The 21,252-nt window shown below is 40.2% G+C and overlaps 1 protein-coding gene and 1 long non-coding RNA gene across 3 annotated transcripts in view; one reads left to right on the forward strand and one right to left on the reverse strand.

Moving 5' to 3' along the window:
- LOC105465166 (Meis homeobox 1) overlaps positions 1 to 21,252 on the forward strand; it is a 138,904-nt gene that overhangs the window by 52,907 nt on the left and 64,745 nt on the right. The window lies entirely within an intron of this gene.
- LOC139357883 (uncharacterized) overlaps positions 1 to 21,252 on the reverse strand; it is a 32,377-nt gene that overhangs the window by 4,145 nt on the left and 6,980 nt on the right. The window contains exons 3-5 of one of the 2 annotated variants that reach the window (XR_011611830.1): positions 16,379 to 16,482; positions 15,167 to 15,338; positions 14,727 to 14,803 (exon numbers count right to left, since the gene is read on the reverse strand). This is a non-coding gene — a long non-coding RNA (uncharacterized lncRNA). Of the gene's footprint in view, positions 1 to 14,665; positions 14,804 to 15,166; positions 15,339 to 16,378; positions 16,483 to 21,252 lie in introns of those variants that run through there. The other variant, XR_011611829.1, reaches the window with a different exon arrangement.

The raw sequence follows: 21,252 nt of genomic DNA on the forward strand, positions 1-21,252 counted from the left end.
ATCCCTACTTCGTAACTTACAAGCCATGTGCTCTAGGGTGGACAAATCATAACCTTGCAGGGATAAAATTTCTTCTGTAAATAAAGTAAATTGAGCTAGGTGATTGAATGTTTCCCATCAGTTCTAAACGACTGAAATTCTAAGAACCAAGTTGAAAGTTTGCTTACAAACCTAGCTAGAATGAATAACCTTTCAGAAACATTTTACATATAGATTGAAGTATGCTGCAGGTCAGTTAAGTTCCACATAATTTCATGGTCAATGAGAGGAAATTCTGAATCTAGGACTTAGCATCGATAATAGCCATCAAAAAATACAAAACCTTAATACCTAAGTTTTCTGAATATCTGGGTGCAAAGTGGTATTACAGATTTGATTCTTCTGCATACAAGCATGGCTGAAAAGTTATAAATGCATATCAGCTTTTTTTGCTAGATTTTGGATATGTAAGTGCTTTATTTGGTTATTACTAAAATTTCCAAGTGATTTGTATATTTAAATATTTGTCTTCTGCTTTTTTTCTCCAGTGTACTTTATCTTTGCTGGTGGAAGAGTGTGGGTCAGGAATGACTGGTATAAACAGATTAATATGTCCCATCAAATGAAAGACCATTTTAGTTAGATCATGTATGAGGTCACCTTACATGGCTTGTGAAGGGTTTTCATGTTTTTCTCCTTGGATAAAATATATTATTCTGAGAATAAGATGACTAGGTCAAATAAACAGTGATCTGGCTGCGTGCAGTGGCTCACGCCTATAATCCCAGCACTTTGGGAGGCCGAGGCTGGCAGATCACTTGAGGTCAGGAGTTCAAGACCAACCTGGCCAACATGGCAAAACCCCATCTCTACTAAAAATACAAAAATTATCTGGGCATGGTGGCGCAAGCCTGTAATTCCAGCTGCTAGGGAGGTTGAGGCAGGAGAATTGCTTGAACCCAGGAGGCAGAGGTTGTAGTGAACTGAGATCGTGCCACTATACTCCAGCCTGGGTGCCAGAGTGAGGCTCTGTCTCAAAATAAATAAAGAATTTTTTTTTAAAAATAAGGTTTTGATAAATTCTTTTTCTTTTTCTCCTTTCAAGAATTGATGAAGAGTTTTTTAAAAAATCTATTGGTAAAAATCAGCTGACAGTATCAGCATTTGCTTATTATCTTGGATTTAATCTGTTGATAACAAGGTGAATACATCTATCCCAGCACACAAGATAAGAGAAAACTTCAGTCTGATATTGGTTAGTGAAGATTTCAGCAAAATCTTTTTAGTATAACATCTGCCTTAATAAATAGCATTAAAAGTGGAGAGGTAAAGAAGACGGAGGCGTCCTTTATTCCAAGTAAATATACTGCTGCTTACCTGTCAATCTTATGTTTTCTAAGTTAATTCTTCCTAAAGTTTTTTGTTTTTAACTATTTGATGAGAAGATTACACTGCTACAGACCAACTAAATGGGATGTATTATTTGAACCTCTTCCATTGTTTTTAAAATCATTGTTTGTGCTGTAATCCTTTCAAAGAGCCAGCCAGTAGCTGCTTTCCTGTTTAAAGAGTAAGCTCTTTCCATTGGCAGATCACCTTCATTTAATCCTCTGAAAGTGCATACTTAATTCTTAGCAACAATGCATTTTTAGCATCAAGGACATATTACCAAGAAAAACTGAATATGGTAAACAAGTAGAAAAATAAGCCTTAGTTGTCTAAGAAGGTAATTGTGTCTTGCTTTTGGAGTCTTATAAATATCCCTCTTGGTACAATTAGCCTCTGTAAATATTTGAACTACTTTGTAGTTAAAACACTATATATTTCAAGAGGCAGATGAAGGACGGTTTTTCAGGTTGATTCTTAATGTAGTAGCCTTACATTTTACTGTTGGCCATATTTAGGATTTTATTGCATTAAAATGTATCTGTGATTATTAATATAAAACTTCAATCAACTTGCTTAAATATTGGAAGCTATCAGGATGTGGAACAAGCATGGCATTGTGGAGAATATCACCCTGGCCCGAGTCAAGTGCACAGTGCTGCAAAAGCATTGTGCTAATTTTAGCTTACAAAGAGGATGAAGATAAACTGCCTACCGCTAGTTTGCCATATGCTATCCTGGTGATAATATTCAAGTGCAAAATATTCCATAGAGGGCCTTATTGTTTCAGTAAGGGAAGCCTGGATAAGAGTTAAGCAAATTTCTGCTCAGTAAGTTTATAAGAAATAATGAAGTAAAACAATTCTCAAATGCAGGTAGATGAAATCTGCTAAATTTATTTTGGCTTTATTGACTTTCATGGGAGTTGACAGAATTAGTTTTGGTTTATATTTGATTCAATTTTATCTATTTTTCACATGTAAATCTTAAAAATCAATCTGAATAAATATTGATCTCTTTCAGAGAGGCAAAAATATAGTTTGGATTGCATAAAACTGCTTAAAAGACAGCATCCCTTGAAGTTCAATAAAGGAATAAAGCAATCTGTTCAACTGGTTTTAAAATAACACTTTAAAAAGCCTTTTTAAAAATGAAAAAGTCAAAATCCATTACATTTCCATATTTGGCAAATTCAGCGTCTACAGTTTCACCGAAGAGTGTTTGACCTATTTATTTGTCACTGAGACCACTTCACAGTGAAGGGATTGTTAGTTCCTGCAAAACTGAGAAAAATCCAATGTGCATAGCGCATTTGCAGATGGAAACAGACTGTGTAGCCGGATTTGGAGGGTGGGTTGGCTGGAAGCTTTGTGTTAACAACTGGTGAAAAGCTTGACCTTTGCGTGACCTAGGTCAAACAAACCCCCAACTCAAGAGCTCTCCTTTGACATGGATACCTGTTTGGGGAAGGGGCCAAAAAAGGGAATGGAGATAAAATTATGTTATGGACTTGCAAGTTTACTTTTTTAAAAGTTCTAGTTAACTTGACTATTTGGGGACATGGTGGCTATTTTAGAGTGTTATAAAGGACCACAAATCTGTTTGTAAGTGTCAAAGGGAAAGGGTGATAGGGAGACCTTTCTTTTTTTCTTTCTTTCAATGATTCAAGCCATGCATAGGTTTTTCCCCCCATTGCAATATGATCTGGGTTGTGATTCACAGAGTTGAATGAATGGGCTGAACTCCACTGATGAAAACATTTGATAATGTGTAAAATAAAAGCCCTGGCAAGGAGGAGATGGCAAAGCTTCCATTGTTTGTCCCCACACTTTGTTTTTATAGGGGATTCTCACAGGAACAAATAAATTGGAGTAAATAAAAGCAAAATAGCACTGTTAGTCCATATCGGTGCTTTGCACATGCTCACAAGTCAACTTTGGCAGGAAACTAGCAAAGGTCTGTTCCCTACCATTTGCGTTGCATCTTTATCTCTCCGGTTCATTGTTTGCCACTGAGTGCTTAAACCTCAACTTCCCAAGTAAAAGCTTCCTGTTGCTTGCTTTTAAATATAGTTTTGTTACAACAACAAGAAAAAAAAAATGGAGAAATGTATTAAGGAAGCCAACCGATGGAAAAAAAAGAGAGAATAAAACAGGCCTAGTCCAATGCGACTACAAACCTTCAGGGCTCAAAGCACATACTGCTAGGTACTCTTGATGCAATAATAGTCCCCTTTTAGGTGTAAACCTATAGGAACCATCTCTATGTCCTCACGATAGGTCAAAAGTGAAGCAGAACCATGAAAATGTCCAGCGTTTCTCACATTGGCCCTTTGGCTGTATTCGGTTTCACTTAGTTTTCACTTTTCAGTGTTGTCTGTGGATGGAATTTTCTGCACTTTCAATTGCAGGTTAAAGGAGATCCCATTCTTTATTAATTGTGCTCTTGCTTTGAGATCCTTTAATGCCAGTATATCTGAAAAATGGTATCCATTCCTATAGAAAATATGGTTCTTATTCCACCTTAATGGGTGGGGGCTACTCTGATACTTCCTGCAATTTCAGAGGAAAGTGCAGCAGTTTTCTCAGGCCTTGGATATAAACAACATTGTTTACGCTGTTTCCACTCTCCTCCTTCTCTGTTTGTACAGCCTCTAAAACAAGTGGGTCTGTTTTGCATTTAAAAAAATTAGTGTATGTTTTCAGAATCAATCTATCAAGTGAGGCCAAGAAATGCCATAAGAATGCCTGGGTGGGGGTTAGCAAATTCTGGCTTTCAAAACTGACTTGACAGCCATTTAAAATGCTGGCTCTACATTCACAGAGTGTGTGGGGCTTCGTACACTCCCTTAATTCCACAATGGAAACAGTTGATTTGGGTCCCTCTTCCCTTCTCATTGCGTGATATAAGGACAGCTGCACCCAGAAAATTATTAGCATGTCCAAATGATTCTTTTCAAAGGGAACTTCTGTTTTGCTAAAATACACACAGCATCGTGAAAGTAGTTTATTGCAGATATTTAATAATGAATCTGTTATCAATCACTAGTAGTACAGGGAATTAAAATTTATGGAACAGTAGCTAATTAAAACAGGAAAAGTGTGAGTGTTCACTTGTGTGCATGTGTGTGTATGTCTGCATGCATGTGTGGGTGTGAGCAAGGAATTCCTAGTGGAGGGGGGCTAGAGAGGGTTCCTCTATTACATGCATCCTGGGGAGCCTTCATGAACATCCTTGCAGTACTACAAGAACAGATGAGACAGACAGCTGACCAGGCAGCCATCAACCTTTCCGTCTCTGTGAACTGTCACCGTGCTTATAGACACAACTCCACATGTTCTGTGGAAGTCAGAAAATAGAATGCGCCTGCAGGTTGTTTGGGCCTGTGATCACAGGATGCAAACCTCCTTAGCAGGTTGCTAGATTGAGGCTCTGGGTGGATGCTGAGGTCTCAAATCTCAGTTCAGCTTGGTTTGCTGCACTGAACTCAGCACACACATGGTCGATAACCCTTTCACTTGGCTACCCTCTCTACACTGCATTCGAGAAACTGCCTCCTGGGCAACTACGCTAAGAAAGCTGCTGCTTTCATCTGGCTGGTTCCAGAAGGAGAAGGACGTCAGGAGGATGCAAAAACTCATTTCTTTGTGCGAGTCTTCAGCTGATTCTGAGTTGAGTATTCAGCTTGTTCTTTCTTGGAGACTCCTACAGCAGAGACCCCTGAGAAGTCCTTGGTTGTTTGTGCAGATCTGGCTGTTCCATTCTGGTGCACAGGTATTCCACATAGGTGCTAGGAAAAAGTGTGGTTACCGAGTGGCTATGGATCATTTGGAATAAATCAGTTGGACAACTCTTTTTTTGTTGTTTTATTCAGGACACTGGAAGTTTGTCTCATTGCTTTAATGAGAGTTGCATCTTCTTAGTTATGCTGTTGAACACATCTGGGGCCTGTTACTGCACCCTTACTCTTAGATAAATCGTAACACCCATGCCCACGCAGGTAGACCTCCAACCTTCATAAAGGGAAGTCAGAGGAAGCTGATATCCCACTCAGGTGGCCTTTAAATTTGGGGGGCAGACTTTGTGGGGTGGACTTTGGGACCATGTTGCTTGGCAACAAATAACATAGCAAAAACAAACTCATAAAGATATGACCCATGATATTCAATCTTTAAATTCTATAACACTAGTTTGCTTAAGATACCAGCTGCTATACCATTAAGCTTTTAAGGCAGCTATAATTTCGGAAATGTTAGCATTTACTTTTCCATAGTCTTATCTTGAAGGTATAAATTGGAACTAAATCTGGGTTCAAGCCCCTTCTCATTTCCCTGGTACTCTTCTAGTAATATAGTCAACATTTGGACAAGGACATATATTATGATTCTACCTATAGTTATTTACCCTTTCCCAGTTTAACATGAAGCCTTGCTGACTTCCTAACTATAATATTTGTACCTTATTTTATAGTTATGTGTTGGACCCTGAGTTATCTTAAGGACTGAGGAATTTAACACTCACTAATATTGTTATTAGTGCTGTTATTTCCTTATAAATGAATTCTCCCTTTCAGCTAACTATATCTTTAGAAAGTGATCTTGGTTTTCTTCCACCATCATATCAATAATAATAAAATTAGCTAAGAAATTGTAATTACTCTTCCCATATTCTCTGTGGTGTGCTTAAATAGAATATCCACTTATTATGATGTTAATTTCCATTCATTACAAATGAGCAGGAACAAAATATTCCTAACTGTCTGAATCCACCTTTTGCTGCACATTATGACTCCCCTATAAGTAAACCACACAGCCCACTATCATTTGTTCTCTAATGTACTTTCTAATAAAGAGAGCCAACTAAAAAAAAATGATGTTATTCATTACGTGTAAAATGATCATTTGAACTGCTTTTACTCCGAGTGACCCACACATCACTTAATCAGACCCATTTAAACAGAGAGAGAGAGAGAATATGAGAATTGAGTGACCTGTCTGTATTTCATTTGGTGGCAATACAGGTAGAATTTAGTCTAAGAATGATTCTTTAGCCATCTAATTGTTTCCTGGAAAAAAAAAAACTCTTATCTTCAGCATATATAGGTGGTGGTATGATGGGCTGTATAGAAATATAAGTTTAACCTGACTAGTGAAGCTCATACTTCATCAGTTCACTTGTGACAAAAAAAAGAGTGGCATGATCTCAAAGGTGTTCTCAGCCTTCTCACTCCTTTCAATCACTTAAATCAGCAAATCGATCACTTGTTCCATATGTAATAGCTCTCCTGGTGTAGAAATGAAGATTTAGCAAACCTCTAGAATGCAAGACCAAATTCTTTGTTAAAGTTTTCTTATAATGAATTCTGTCTATTCCGCATATATGGAAAAACTCAGGGTGGCATTTAACTTCTTTTCTGTAGAGAAACAAAAACTGTAAAGTTTTCTACTGCCTCCCCTTCCCACAAACCACTGTATTACTCTAAATAAATTTATTATTTCAATCTGCTATTCATCCAACAAACTCCAACTGCCTGCTAGTACCAGGCCCTGAGGAAATACAATGCTGAACAAGACTCATTTACTATGCTCAAAGAGCTTATAGTCTAGTGGGAATGCCGCGTATAAACAGGCCATGTAAAGGTGGTGTAATATCAGCTATAATTCGCGCATGGAAAATGCACCTACCTCTGTATTGGAGGATCCCGGAGGAAGTTCTCCCATAGTCAGGGACAGTTTTACAGTACTTCATGTTTTCCCAGGAACTTTCACATATACGATCTCACTTGTTCCTCACAACACCCCTTTGAATTAGCCAGTTCCTTATCACCATCACCACTTTGTGGGTAGAAGAAGGAAGGCTCAGCAAATTGAGTCACTTCATGAAGAGTACACAGACTGACCTGAGACTGAGGTCCCAGGTTCTGACCCTAAGGTTAGTCATGAATGCATATGTTTGGGAAAGTAGGAAAACTTGGAAAGATGAGAAATAGTGACCTGGTGTTGTGAAATTACTGTGTGACCATCTGGAAATTTGCCCCTGGGTCACTGCCAGGTTTCAGAAGACATGGAACAATCGTTCCACATTCACATAGCCTAAGCACAGATTCAGAATGCCCACTGTCGCTCTTCCAACCTTGTTTTTTTTTCTTTCTTTCTTTTCTTTTTTCTTTTTTTTTTTTTAAACTAAGGAAAAGAAGCAAGTCTAGAAGACAGGCAATTAGCATGATCACTCAGGCCAGTTTTTGTAATTTTGGTTTTCATCCAAACTAGTCATATTTCATACTTCAAAAGTTTTTAGGCTTTTCTGCTGGAGATCATCTTCCTCACACTCTGATTCTTAAAGGTTACCCTGATCATACTTATGTCTTTTGACAAGAGAGAAGACGGACATCCAGCTTTGGGTCTGCAGTGATCCAGCATTCAGCTTTCGGTCTTTTTGCTCGTATTAGATTGTGCTGGTACTTCCTCTTTCCTTAAGCTATCTCTGTTACAGGAGAGGGAACTTATTGCCCCAAATATAACAGAGATGCCTGACTTATGGAGAGTTACTTCAGAGATGTTTCTGGAAGAAAGAGTTCTTTGGGTATAAATGAGAAACAAAGGGGACGGCTGTGTTTCCCACACCATATTCTGGTATCTAGCATGTAAATTATACTCTCACAGACCACCTGGATCTGAATGGCTGCGATGTGGGGCCATTTCCCAGTTTTGCCTGGCAGATGAGGAAAATGCAGGAAATGCTGAGGCTTCGAAGATTTGCTAGAACCTGAGCAACACAGAGCCACTGGGCAGCAAGAGGAGGCTGAGACAGGGCAGAAACACCCTCCACTCTTAAGAGTGATGAGGGTTTGGAGAACCTAATCTGGATCTAGAAACTGGCCGCTGTGCAGGCAGCTGGGTGGTTCAAGATCTAGCATCCAAAGGGTGTAGCAAGTTCAGGCCTGGGCATTTCGGCATAACCAGTCTGATAGGTGGGGCCAGCAACAAGGAATTCTAGGCCACAGGCCAATTCAGAAGTCAGGCAGGCCTGCGTCTGGCATTCAGAGATCTGTTTGGGAAGGAGGTGATCATCCCTCCAGCTGGCAGTACAGGGGAGCAGTATTCAGTTCTGGGGAAAGAAAGGGCTGGGCCAGGGGAAGGGAAGTGAGATTCCCAGCCAGCTGATGTTGGAGACAAGACTAGATCCAGAAGAGGACCAAGAGCAGAGAAGGGAGTAATTCCTTGGTTTCTGTGACTTCCTTCTCACCCAAGAGAGATTTCAGGTTAGCACACTGTGACATCATCCCTGAAAACCTCTCCCCTCAGGCGTGGGGGGCCGTGTGTGACTGTGCTTCACTCCAGACCTGTGTTTCTGGAGGCAGCATTTGTGTTTCTGTATGCCTCCTGCAGGGGAGACTTGATTTTCTTTGATACATAAATGGTGAGTGAAAAATAACTCTCCCGTGAGCTTGGTCTCTTTTTCACTCTTCCCTGGTCGAGCAGCCTGACCAGGCCCGGTCAGTGTGAATTGCCCAATTTCAGAGCGTGCACGGGGGTCTTAGGAGAGGGCAATTGCCTCGTAACTTGTCTATTAGCAGAATTTCAGATTCCTGACATGGAGCGATACTTGAAAACCATTTGTGTGATGCTGGAAAATGTTTGCTTTGTCCTTCTTTATGTCCTAGGTGTGGGCATTTTTGTCATTTCACTGGGGACTACTCGTAGGCTCTGAAAGCAGGAAGGGGCTGCTGTCAGGCCATGCCCTAGCTAAGAGAGGATCCCCCTCTATATTTGGATAGCTGGTTGCTCAAGTTCCACCCCTTATATGAAGTTTTTCTATATGATTTTCTCCTTTATGTTTTGGAGACACATTCGGGAATGTCTCTCTTTCTTTTTTTTCTTTTCTTTTTTTTTTTTTTTTTTGCAATGTGGCTATTTTTGACTTTACAAAGCGTTGGAGCTGACATCCTCCCATTCTTGTGAACTTTCTCTGGATCCATACTTGGTATTGTTTTCTTCCTTGTAGATTTCAGAGGTGGTTTTTATATTTAACTTTGACTAAGATACACTCACATGCTACTCTGAGAGAACATGCTTCAGTGTCTCTTTTTTCTTTGCCTTCAGTAAAAAGGATATGATTCAGGGAAGGTTTACGAACTCGCTTTGTGGGTCAGACATGTGCTGGCTGTGGAGAGCACACTGCAATAAGAAAGGACTGTCTCTACCCTCAGTTACCTTTCTAGAGGTTAAAAAAATGCACCTTTGGGAGGCTGAGACGGGCGGATCACGAGGTCAGGAGATCGAGACCATCCCGGCTAACACAGTGAAACCCTGTCTCTACTAAAAAATACAAAAAACTAGTCAGGCGAGGTGGCGGGCGCTTGTCGTCCCAGCTACTCAGGAGGCTGAGGCAGGAGAGTGGTGTAAACCCGGAGGTGGAGCTTGCAGTGAGCCGAGATCGCGCCACTGCACTCCAGCCTGGGCGACAGAGTGAGACTCCGTCTCAAAAAAAAAAAAAAAAAAAAAAAGTGCACCTTGATCATTATCATTGACTCTAATGGAGTAAATGGAAAGGGTAGTTTTAGAATGGTTAGGAGTTTAGCCTCAAGTCAGATCTGGGTTGAATCCACAAGGATTTGTACTCGTTATCTGTATAGCTGCCTATTTCCTTATCTGTGCATTAGGGATATTGGAAAGATTAAATGAGATAATTTAGAAAAGCAAGGATTGTGAGAATTAATTAATCGAAGATCAATGCCAATCTCAATTTCGGATATCTAGTAAGTGCTCAATAAATGTTACTTTTTAGTAGTGTTTCTATTATTCTTATTGTCTAGAGAAGAGATAGAAGGTTAGCCCTGTTTTTCTGTAGTGTGTCTCACATTTCCTGGATCTGAAAGATACTTGCTTAAATGATACAACTTTTTTCCCTATCAGTAAAACAAAAATCTTTGCTGTTAAAAACTGCTGCAGAGGCTTGGCGTGGTGGCTCACACCTTTAATTCAAGCACTTTAGGAGGCTGAGACAGGAGATTCGCTTAAGCCTAGGACTTCGAGAGCAGCCCAGGCAACATGGTGAGACTCTGTCTCTAAAATAAGATGAATAAAATAAAAAATTAAAACTGCTGCAGAAATATTATTTAGAAGGCAGAGGGCGAGTTGTCATAAATTAACCTATTTCGTGTGGGAAATGAAAACTTGCATTAGTAAAAATTGCTTTCCAGTGTATCCTCATCCACCAATTGGCTGCCAGCTTAATGTGATGGGACTATTTAGGCAGCACTGCCACCCATTGTCACTCTGAAGCACACTTGCAAAGTTCCAAGTCACTTTTCAAGGCTTTTTTTTTTTTTGGCGGGGGGCAGGGCGGGGGAGAAGAAAAAGAAAAGAAAACATCAGAAAAAAAAAAAATGTTATGCCATGATAGGAGAGTGGGTGTAGATATTTTGGAAAAGTTACACTCCTAGAAATGGGAATGGGATGGGGAGAGATGACTAGAGTAGCAATGGTCATTTCGGAGCTTTGAGTGGGGGATTGAGATTAATGTTCCCCTGTTCAAATGGTGTACTCACGAGCAAAACAAACATAAGAACTCACATTCGCTGAGCTAAGCCACTGCTGCCAGACGATGTGTGAAACATTTTTATATAGCGGATTTTATTTCATCTGCCCCACAACTCTAAGGTGTAAGTACTATTACTAGGTTCGTTGTTTCCAGAGCAGTGAAACGGTGAAACAGGGCTTTGGAGAGGTTAAATAACTTGCCCAGGGTCACACAGCTATTAAGTGGTAAAGCTGGGATTTACATGAGCCCAGACAAAGAACCCAAGAAGCTAAGCTATTCTCTTATAATACCTCCAAGGTAGGAGGCAAGAAGTGAGGTATTGTACAGGTTGAGGAGATAAGGGGAGAGAGGCCTGCAGTGCTAATAGGAGGAGCTGGGATTCATCCCGGCTTGTTCTGATAGGTCAGTTAGTCTTAGAGATACCCATGAGGTCACCTACTCAAAATGGGGCTCAGAGGAGCCTTGTCCCATTCTTGTCCAGTGGGTGCAGCTACAGTCTTCTTTGCCTGGAGTGACTGGAGGCTGTCCCCACATCCCACTTCAGTGAGGCATTCATGTGCACCCAACACACTTTCTAGCTTTATTTGCCCTGAGGGGAAGATTCTCCAGAACCTTGTTAAGATGCACAGTGTGGTCCTTGGACTGGCAGTGCAGCCTAGGCAGTCCCTGGGAGCTCGTTAGAAATGTAGAATCTCAAGCTCCTCCCTACTGAATCTAAATCTGCATTTTAACAAGATCCCAGCTGTTTCACATGCACATGAAAGTTTGAGCAGCACTGCTCTAGAAAGTTACTTTTATCTTTACTGTGCCCACCAAAGTAACCAAACTTTGTGAAGTACAATTATTCTCAAACAAGTCCGTGTCCCTAACTAACCGAGTGGCAGGTTTGAGTGGCACTACAAATTCACAAAAGAACTGTAGCCTCACATAATCAAAGGAGAGAAGGTCAGATGCAATCACTGATGCATGCCAGTAATTCTCAACCTTTGTTTTGAGAAATGATTGGATTTTCAGATAGATTTGCAGTAAGAGAATAACAAGTCTTTATTTTTTTCATCCCAACTTCTTTCTTGCACATTTTTCTTCTAGCTATATTTAATATATGTTCATTCTCCCCACACACTTGCTAATCCACCTTTCACAATCTTCTTCCATTTCACTTTGTCTGCAAAGAAATCTACCTAGACAGAATAGCATCTCTTTTTTTCCCCCTTGACCCTTGGCATTTCCTTTCCTTCCAACTTCTGCCTGATCCTAGGATTGACTCTCTCATCCCTCATTCTCTATCATTAACTCTCAGGTTGCCCTATCTGCACACACCTTTACCTTCCCCCACACCTTCTTACAGGCTGAAAGCAGAATAGAAAGGCATCAGTGAGGGATGAACAGGAGAGTGCCTTGAGAGAAGATTCCCAAGAAGCCAGGGAGAGCCAGACAGTGGACTGGTTGCAACCCATGTAGCCAACTCATAATGCTCATTGCTGTGCAGGCCCTGGTCTGTCTAGCCACACAGACCAGCGAAGTGAGGGTACATAGGTTTAAAAAAAAAAAAAAAGCTTCTACAGAATACAGACGTGTTATCCTGGTGTATCTGGTGTCAATCAGGAAAGATGTGGTCCAGATGAACAGAATTGTACCTTTTAAAATATTATAACTTTTAGGGACATTCTTGATGAAAATGTTTCCACTCTACACATAACTCTCTCATATCTGATTATAACACTTAAAAATAATTTAAAGTCAGTGGACGTATGAGTTTATGCACTGTGCTATATATTTCCTTGTTTACGCAGCCTGTTAAACATTTCTATGGCTTTTTTTTTTTTTCTATGCTAGAAGGGCCTTGTGTGCAATGCCTTTTAGGTTCTTGTCTTTTGCCTCTTTATCATCTTATATTTTTACAAAGCTCTTAGCCTACAAACTATAAAGCTAGAAGCTAGATGAGCAAACTTGAGAACTGCATCTAAATTAAATGTAACTGTTCTTTGAGGGTCTTATGGTCATTTCTCTATAGAAAATGTACGAGCTTTACCACATATAATCTATGATTGTAATCCATTGGTTTTCAAGCTTGGCTGTATTTTATAATCAACTTGGAGCTTTAATAGTCACTAATGCTGAAATCTTACCCCACCTCCCAAACTGATTTAATTGGTCTTGAGTGCATTGTAGGCATCAGGATTTGTAAAAGCTACCACATGATTTAAATGTAGCCCACGTTGAGAAGCACCGCTTCTAATCTGGATGTCAGAAAGCTTTTTTAATTTTTATTCATTTTTAAATTGCTTTTTTCACCACACCCAGCTAATTTTTGTATTTTTAGTAGAGGCAGAGTTTCACCATCTTGGCCAGGCTGGTCTAGAACTCCTGACCTCAAGTGATCCGCCCACCTTGGCCTCCCAAAGTGCTGAGATTATAGGCATGAGCCACTGTGCCCGGCCAGCTTTTTTATTTTTCAAATCCTACTTTTCAAGTGTATTTTATTTAATTGAGTTTGTTGAAAAAGTGACCTCAGATAAATAAATGCTATCTTGTCCTGTAAAAGTGTTTGTATATATACACATACATACCTGCATAATAAATACATATGCAGAGTAATATAGAAGTTTAAAACTAAATTATATAGCAAGCTTTTGCAGATATCACAAAAATAAATGTGTTTGTATATATGTCTGTGTGTGTGTGTATTTGTGTTTGTGTGAGTGTGTGTGTTCATGTGTGTGTGTCTGCCTGTCTGTGAGATCCTATATGGGACACTTTTTTTCCTAAAATGATCTATTTTTGTGGTTATATAGAAGTTTATGACCATTCATTAATAGAGCATTTACATGTATTTTGGGGAGCATATTATGAGCAATGAACTAGCATTACTAAAATAACTTTAATAAATAGGCAAGGTACTGGTTCCTAAAATTCTCTCTGAGCTGTTGATTCAAAATAAAAGTTTATGACTTTTGTACTGTTTTACCTTTGCACTTGAAAGTGTATTTTCTTTATTTCCTGAGAAAAAGATTGGGGGATTTCCATTTTGTTTTACTGATAATGTAAATATATAGATTTCAGTAATATTTTGCAGCGTACTCACATCCTGAAGTTTCTAAGACTTCATTAAAAAGTTATGCTGTTTTTGCAGGGATTTTTTCAGGGCGTTTAGTTGTTAAAAAAATGCTGAATAGATGAAAAATGAGTAAAATCTGTGTTTTTTTTTTTTCTTTCCTATTCATCATTGCTGTTTGTCATCTGTGTGTAGGCAACTAATTTGCTGTTGTTCCCCTGAGGGGAATTCAAGTCAAAAAGTCATATTGAATTACTAGGAAAAGGTATTCCTATCTCAAAAGAACAAAGTAAAATGATTCAGAAAAAAAAAAAAACTTGGAAAATTTATCCAATTTCTTGGTGTATATGTCCATGGTACTTTACTTATATGAACACTTACATAAAATAAATCTTAAGCAAACTATAAATCTGAACACTGACAAACTCCAATGGACAATTCTTAATTTTTATGAATGTAGAAAGTCTGCTATTTTCCTTTAATCCTATCCAATGCACATTCACATGCTGATAATTTTTTTTTTCATTCTATGAAAACCTAGTAAATATTTTCATTCTGGGTCTCAGTTATTTGATTTCTTTCCATGTTTTTCACCCAGTTATGTTTTATACATTATTTGTGTTGAAAGTGAAGACTCATGAAGTGATGGAAGCTTAATTGAAGGAATTATTTATAGTAAAGAAGTTATTCCACATTTATTTCAACAGGGTGGAAATCCCTGACTTATAAATACTCAAATTATGAATGACCTAGATATACGTACAGATGTTCAGCCTGGATCTCTTACTTGTAGCTCATTGTGTTACATCCACAGAACTCATTTTACTGTCACTGCAGTTCCTGTGGAAAAACGTGAAGTGGTCAGAAACACATGGCTTCCCAAATCTAGGCAGGCGTAAATGGCAGGGATTGTGGGGAAACAGAGGGGAATGGAGGGGAGGGACGGCAGAATGTAATGATCGGTTTGGAAGCTGACCATTAACTCTTTTCTAAGAATGGCATCTGTTGATTAAAAAAACAAATCCCAACAAGAGCGGCATGTTTTAGAAACCTTTACTTATTACTTTACCTAAAATTCTGCCATTTAAAGATTCACTCATTTGCAATAACTGATCTTTTAAAGATGCCAACATTTTCGGGAAGGTGAGGAGGGCATCAGTCATTTTATCCCCATCCAAATTAGTTCTTTGAGATGGCTTTTACCTGAAGTCTGGCTTGTATCAACAAGCCTGCAACGAGGGGCATTTTGATTGTTGGGAGATGATGAGGGTCAATTCAGAGCAGGAGAAGAATGGGTCCAGGTGAGGTAACCATAGTGGGAGGCCAAGAGCCTCTTCAAAGCACTGGAGAATGTGGAAACTCTAGGGGAGGGATACTATGCAGTGGAAGAAAGATACAGAAAGGGAGGTGCTCAGGGCAACTGCACATAGTTTAACATTTTTCTAGACTGGCTGTGTGCACAGGATTATAAGAAGAAATTCCTCTTCCCCCTTATTCTTATACTTTCTTCCTGCACCCAGAGCTCAGATATCAGTTAGAGCTTTATTCACTTAATAATTACCTTTACTTTGCTGAGCTGGCTTTGGAACCTGACAGCATTCACAACTGGCTTCCATGCAAAAATGCATTTGAATGTCCAAGAGGACAACTTACCAATTCATGTCAGAATGGAATCTGTGCCTAAATTGGGGTCTACCTGAACGGACTCATTGCTTTTCCATTGTCCCCCATTCTTTAATCTTCATTTGCAATCAGGTGATTTGTTAGGTTGAACTAGAAAGAGACTGGGGAGTGAGGCATTGCTTGACAAAATTTACATCGTATTAGGGCATGCAATGGAGAGAACACTCATGACTCCATAGATACTCATGACTCATTGATAGGTCATGACTCTCAGAACCCTAGGAATGAACACCTACAACCTGCTCCTCTTATCTCTCCAGCCTTATCGTGTTTTGCTTTCCCAGGTTCCAGATCCTCCAGCCACACAAGGCCTTTGTACATGTTCTTCCTTTGGCCTGGAATGCTCGCCTCTGCCCTCTCCCCTTTTAGGCTGCCCACTACATGTAGTTGACTTTTCTCCGCCCTTTAGATTTCTGCTCAAGATCACTCCAGCCTAAGTCAAGTCTTTTTGTTTCACGCACTCAGAGATGTGTACTTTTTTCCAATTAAGAGCTTCAGTTTGCAGTTGTACATTTATTACTGTAATTAATTTAACTTTAGTGCCCTCTAACTGGAAAGCTTGATAGAAACGGAAACTCCTTCTGATTTTGTTCACCATTTATGTCCCTAAGTGTTGGCCTAGTGTTGGAGACATCGATATACTTTTGTTAAATGAATGAACAAATAACAAGAATGACTTTATGCAAAAGATGGTTACATATATGGGGCATATTTTTAAATGCTACATTTTACCCTTTAGCGGAGGAGGGGGAGCAGTAAATTCACAGGAAGAAGCATTTTCTCCAGGCTCTGACTCTCCATGTCTTCCTTTAGGTTTCTGTGATGTCAGGAGTCCACTAAAGGGCAGAAAAAGGCTGTGAGTTCGTTCCACACTGGTTAACTATCAACAATTTCTTTCTTTTTTTGAGATAGAGTCTTGCTCTGTCACCCAGGCTGGAGTGCAGTGATGCGATCTCAGCTCACTGCAACCTCCGCCTCCTGGGTTCAAGCGATTCTCCTGCCTCAGCCTCCCGAGTAGCTGGGATGACAGGCGTGTGCCACTGCACCTGGCCCATTTTTGTATTTTTTTTTTAGTGGAGATGGGCTTTCACTGTATTGGCCAGGCTGCTTCTGAACTCCTGACATCAGGTGATCCGCCCACCTCGGCCTCCCAAAATGCTGGGAGTATAGGCATGAGCAACCGTGCCCGGCCTAACTATTAACAATTTCTTGTCACCATTTAAGAAACCTAAATTCTGCTAGAAAGGAAAAGCTTGATGGCAGATCTCTGTGGAACAAACTTTAGGAAGCTTGTTGAGCCATTTCTTGTTATAAGTGCCAATAATACATTTATTTAACGTTTGTATATTCTTAATCTACAGCCCCACCATTCTTAGCTCCATCTTTTCCGTCATTGCCACTGATATGTCTGTACTGCAGGGCACTCGTTAAGCCTCTTCTAGAACTTAGCTCTGCCACAGCAGGTGCCCACATCTAACTCTTTATTTTGGTTTCCAAAGGAACTGCTTCAAATTTTTCAGGAAAGCTGTGGGTGGTAAAATATATGACAGTGTGCCGTCTTTTGTTGTTTTCCTTTGATTAACTGGGAATCACTTTGAGCTAAGAAGAACAAGGAGCCTTAAATATCTACAGATAAGAGGAGATACAAAAGTGAGGCCGAAGAGTTAACAGAATCCTAATTAAAGTTAAACTTGGATCATTACATATTTGTATATTGGCTACAGACTTGTATACTTCATATACATATGAAGTATAGTGTGTGACTCTTGAAAATGTGTAATAAGATTTAAGGGGTTAGCCAGACACAGGGTCTAAGACAGATAATCCAAGTACTTTGGAAGGCTGAGGCAGGAGGATTGCTTGAGGCCAGGAGTTTGAGACCAGCCTGGGAAACATAGTGAGACCCCGTCTCTACCAAAAATTAACTGGATGTGGTGCCATGCACCTGTAGTCCTAGCTACTCTAGAGGCTGAGGCATGAAGACCCCTTGAGCCCAGGAGTTTGAGGCTGCAGTGAACTATGATCACACCACTACACTACAGTATGGGTAACAGAGTGAGACATTCTCTCTTAAAAAAGAAAAAAAGAAAAGACTTAAGGGGCTGTATTATGTCTTCAGGGAAAAGCTAATACAATTACTTGAAAAAAATCAAGGAAAGCCAGAGTTCTAGAGTTTTATACATTTAACATCAGATGTTTGATGTTTAAAATGCTGGCCTGAAGTTTGAGCTGAGGATCAAATTGTCTGCTTAGAAACAACTGAGTTTCTCAGCTATGGTAAACATGGGAAATGTGTAAAGAGGGGGGTATAATTAATTCACTGGGAAAAAATGCAGAAAGAAACAACCTTTGCTCAGAAAAGATGCACAAACAGCAAGAAATTTTAGTTAAGTAAATGATTTTAAATTATAATTGCAGAAAGTAGTGATATATTTCTGAAAGGCTATGGTAGACATCATGAAGGATTCTGATACCTTAACTCTTAGTCCATCTTTGGTGCAAGATGATCTTAAAGGTTTAGAAGAAATATCCCAGCTCTGGGGAATGTATTTCTTGTATGTTTTCTTATAGTTGTTTATTAATTTTCACTGGTGAATATTTTTCAAGAGTTTAATTTAGGTATGTCTCAGAAAGAAATGTAAGGGATGAAAATGGAAACTGTGGTTTTCTTCCTAGAGTGTAAAAGATACATTCATTTTTTTCATTTTATAAGCGATGAACAAGTTTGTACACTGTACACTGGAGTAACACCAGGATTTGAGAGTAGAGAGGTGCATGACTTGGTCCCTGCCTTCTCAGACCCTGTAGTCAAATCAGGGAAAGATATATGGAAATAAAGAGTTTTAGCAGAGTGTTAGGATGGAGGAATGCCAGGAAAAGAAAAATCACCCAGTTGGTGGGTGGGATTGGGGTGTCACCAAATCAGCTATAGTCTAGCAAATACCTCTTAGAGGGGATGGCTATTGAGCTGAGCCATAAAGGTCACCAGGAAGTTTGTCATGTCATTAGGGGAAGCAAGGGAAGACTGCTGCAGGGAAAGGGACTAGTATAAGGAAATTCAAAGAGGTAGAGAGAGCAGTGCATGGTGCCATGAGAACTTCAAGTCTGCTCAGGACTGGTGATGGGGCTGTGAGTGCCAGTGCATATGGGGACTTGGCAAATGCTAGGCTGGAAAAACACCCAGGAGAGAGATCGTGAAAAGCCTTCCACGCCAGGCTAAGAAGCATAACCTTTATTCTGAAGGCAAAGGGTAGCCACCAAAGGATTTTAAGTACCAGGGTGATATGATCAGATGTGTGCTTTAGAAAAATCATTCTGGCAGCTATTATACATTCTAAATGAAGATAAAGCATCTCCTTAAGACCCCTGAAGTATTCCAGCTAGTTCCTGAAGAAGGGATGTCTATAATTCTCACCATTTATCCTCTTAACATGCCACAGAAACATTATCCCACCTGAATTCTGGCTACCTAGACTCAACCATGTCCTGAAGAAATAGGTTTGGGGTAGTTGTTACATTTTTCCTAATAACCCTGGACATCAGGCACACCCAAATAGGCCACTATAAAGGAAACCCAGCCTTTCCATATTGATGGGATGTTTGTGTCAGCTGCCACGAGCAAGGCAGGGATGTTCTACACACTTTTTAAGGGGTGAGATGCCATTTTCCCTCATATAGATACTCTATGGGAGAAACATGCAAGAGAAAAAAGAAACCTTCATGTTGAGCTTTCTTTCTGCTGACAATCAGATCATGCAACAATATCCTATTTGCATGAAAATGTAGCCACCTTACAACAGGAGCTATACATTCATAAGCATACTTTTGAATGGACCATTTGGAAAACTTTCAAGGCACAACGGAATTTACTCAGTATCAAAAGATACAACTATAAATGGCCTGATTTTTGAGTCTAGGTACATTTTGGGATTAAACACTATTCCTCAACACTGGAAGAAGAGAAAAGTAAAGTTTAAAGAGAGGATATGGCCCAAAACTACGGAGTCTCAATATAATATTGTAAATGAAAATGATCTTGAAGTCACTGTGGCTTCCAGCATGGCTCCTAGAAAAACAAGGGGGTCCGCAACCTTACACGTTCATTTGCCCTGGCAGTCGAAAGTTCATCTCCTTAATTAGGAGTTTTGCTCCTGTGACATAAAGAACCCTCTAACAGACAACCCATTTTATTTTTACCTGATGGCCCACTGACACAGGAAGTACTGATCAGTTGTGATGTAAATCTTAGGAGCTGCTTTGGGTTTTGTTGTCTCACTCTGAGTAGGTTTAGGGGAACAGCAGTCCTGAGAGGACAGAAGGAGTTAGTAGAGAGAGAAAAAATGGGAGCAAGGCTTTGACCTGCCGGAGAGGAGCCCCTGCTGACACGGTCAGTCTGACCCATTGAATGGCCTGAATACGATAAATGCTGCTTTATCCTGCCTTGAAAGGCACGAGATAGCACAGTCTAAATGCCTGGGCATGCTTAAATAGGCGACTCGGGATGTTTGAGTTGAGCGTGTTTGAAATCTGAGCTCTCTGACAGCCTGGGAGCTGCCACAGGTCACCTGCCTTGCTCCGTAGGGACAGGCCCAGGTCTCACAAGAAATTGTCCGTAGACGAATTGTAGTACAAATTCCTTTCTTTGTTGGTTGGCCTCTTTCACTAGACCATGGCCTATAAAATTTTGTAAAAACAATTCTTAAATATTATTTGAAAGGGCAAATGGCCCACGCTGAAAGGTTTGACAGTTTGACATATAGTGCATGGTTTTGATAGCTCGGAAACTGAAAAGTGTGGCCAAGATTCTCCCCCTGCTCGTTAGAAACCTGGTGTTTTTTAAATAGTGTCTTGTTGCTGTGCAGAGTTCCTCTGCTCCTTGAAATCTGACAGGCAATGAGTCTGCTCCAGTGATCTTAAATCCTTTTAGACTAATTTGTGAGACAGTAGCAAAGTACTGTAGCTAGCACCTTTGAGTCCAGCATCCAAGAGGCACAGAACCAGGTACTGCCAATTAAGGAGCCATTCGGATAATCATATCAAAGCAGATTGCTTTAGTCTTCTGATAATGCCCGAGCCTGTGCCTAGAGAGAGAGGAACCCAGAGTTTCACTTCACTGAGGGGGAAAAAAGAGATCGGAGTGGCCCGGTCTCATCAGAGCCCAGGAAGTTGCAGGCAGTGGATTTCTGCATTAGAATGTTGCATATGTGCGGCCTGTGTGTGCGCAGCCCCGGCGGCTGCCTCTGCATAGCCAAAGGCCATTTTCAGGAGCCTCTGGCCCCTCAGTCACTGGCCTGCTAGTTAATTGCCACACGGACTTCATGACACATGGGCAGATAATATGACATTTTCAGTTTCTGTCACTAGCAAACGCCACAACGTTGCTTGCACTAGTTGCTAAGAAGCTGTCAGAAACCATTAGCGGTTGGCTAAAGTCGCCCTATGGCATTTCCTCATAGCATCAGCAAAACGAGCATAAATCACCCACTGGAGCCTACTGCTATCCTAATGAGGCTGTAAGCTTGTTTATGGACTAGCATCATTTTTATGATTATTTCCACCTTTTCAGTTTGCCTTCATTTGGCGGCAGGAGAAGTCAGCTCCAGGAA

The sequence above is a fragment of the Macaca nemestrina genome, chromosome 13 (assembly GCF_043159975.1).
Source record: "Macaca nemestrina isolate mMacNem1 chromosome 13, mMacNem.hap1, whole genome shotgun sequence".
Taxonomy (NCBI): Eukaryota; Metazoa; Chordata; class Mammalia; order Primates; family Cercopithecidae; genus Macaca; species Macaca nemestrina.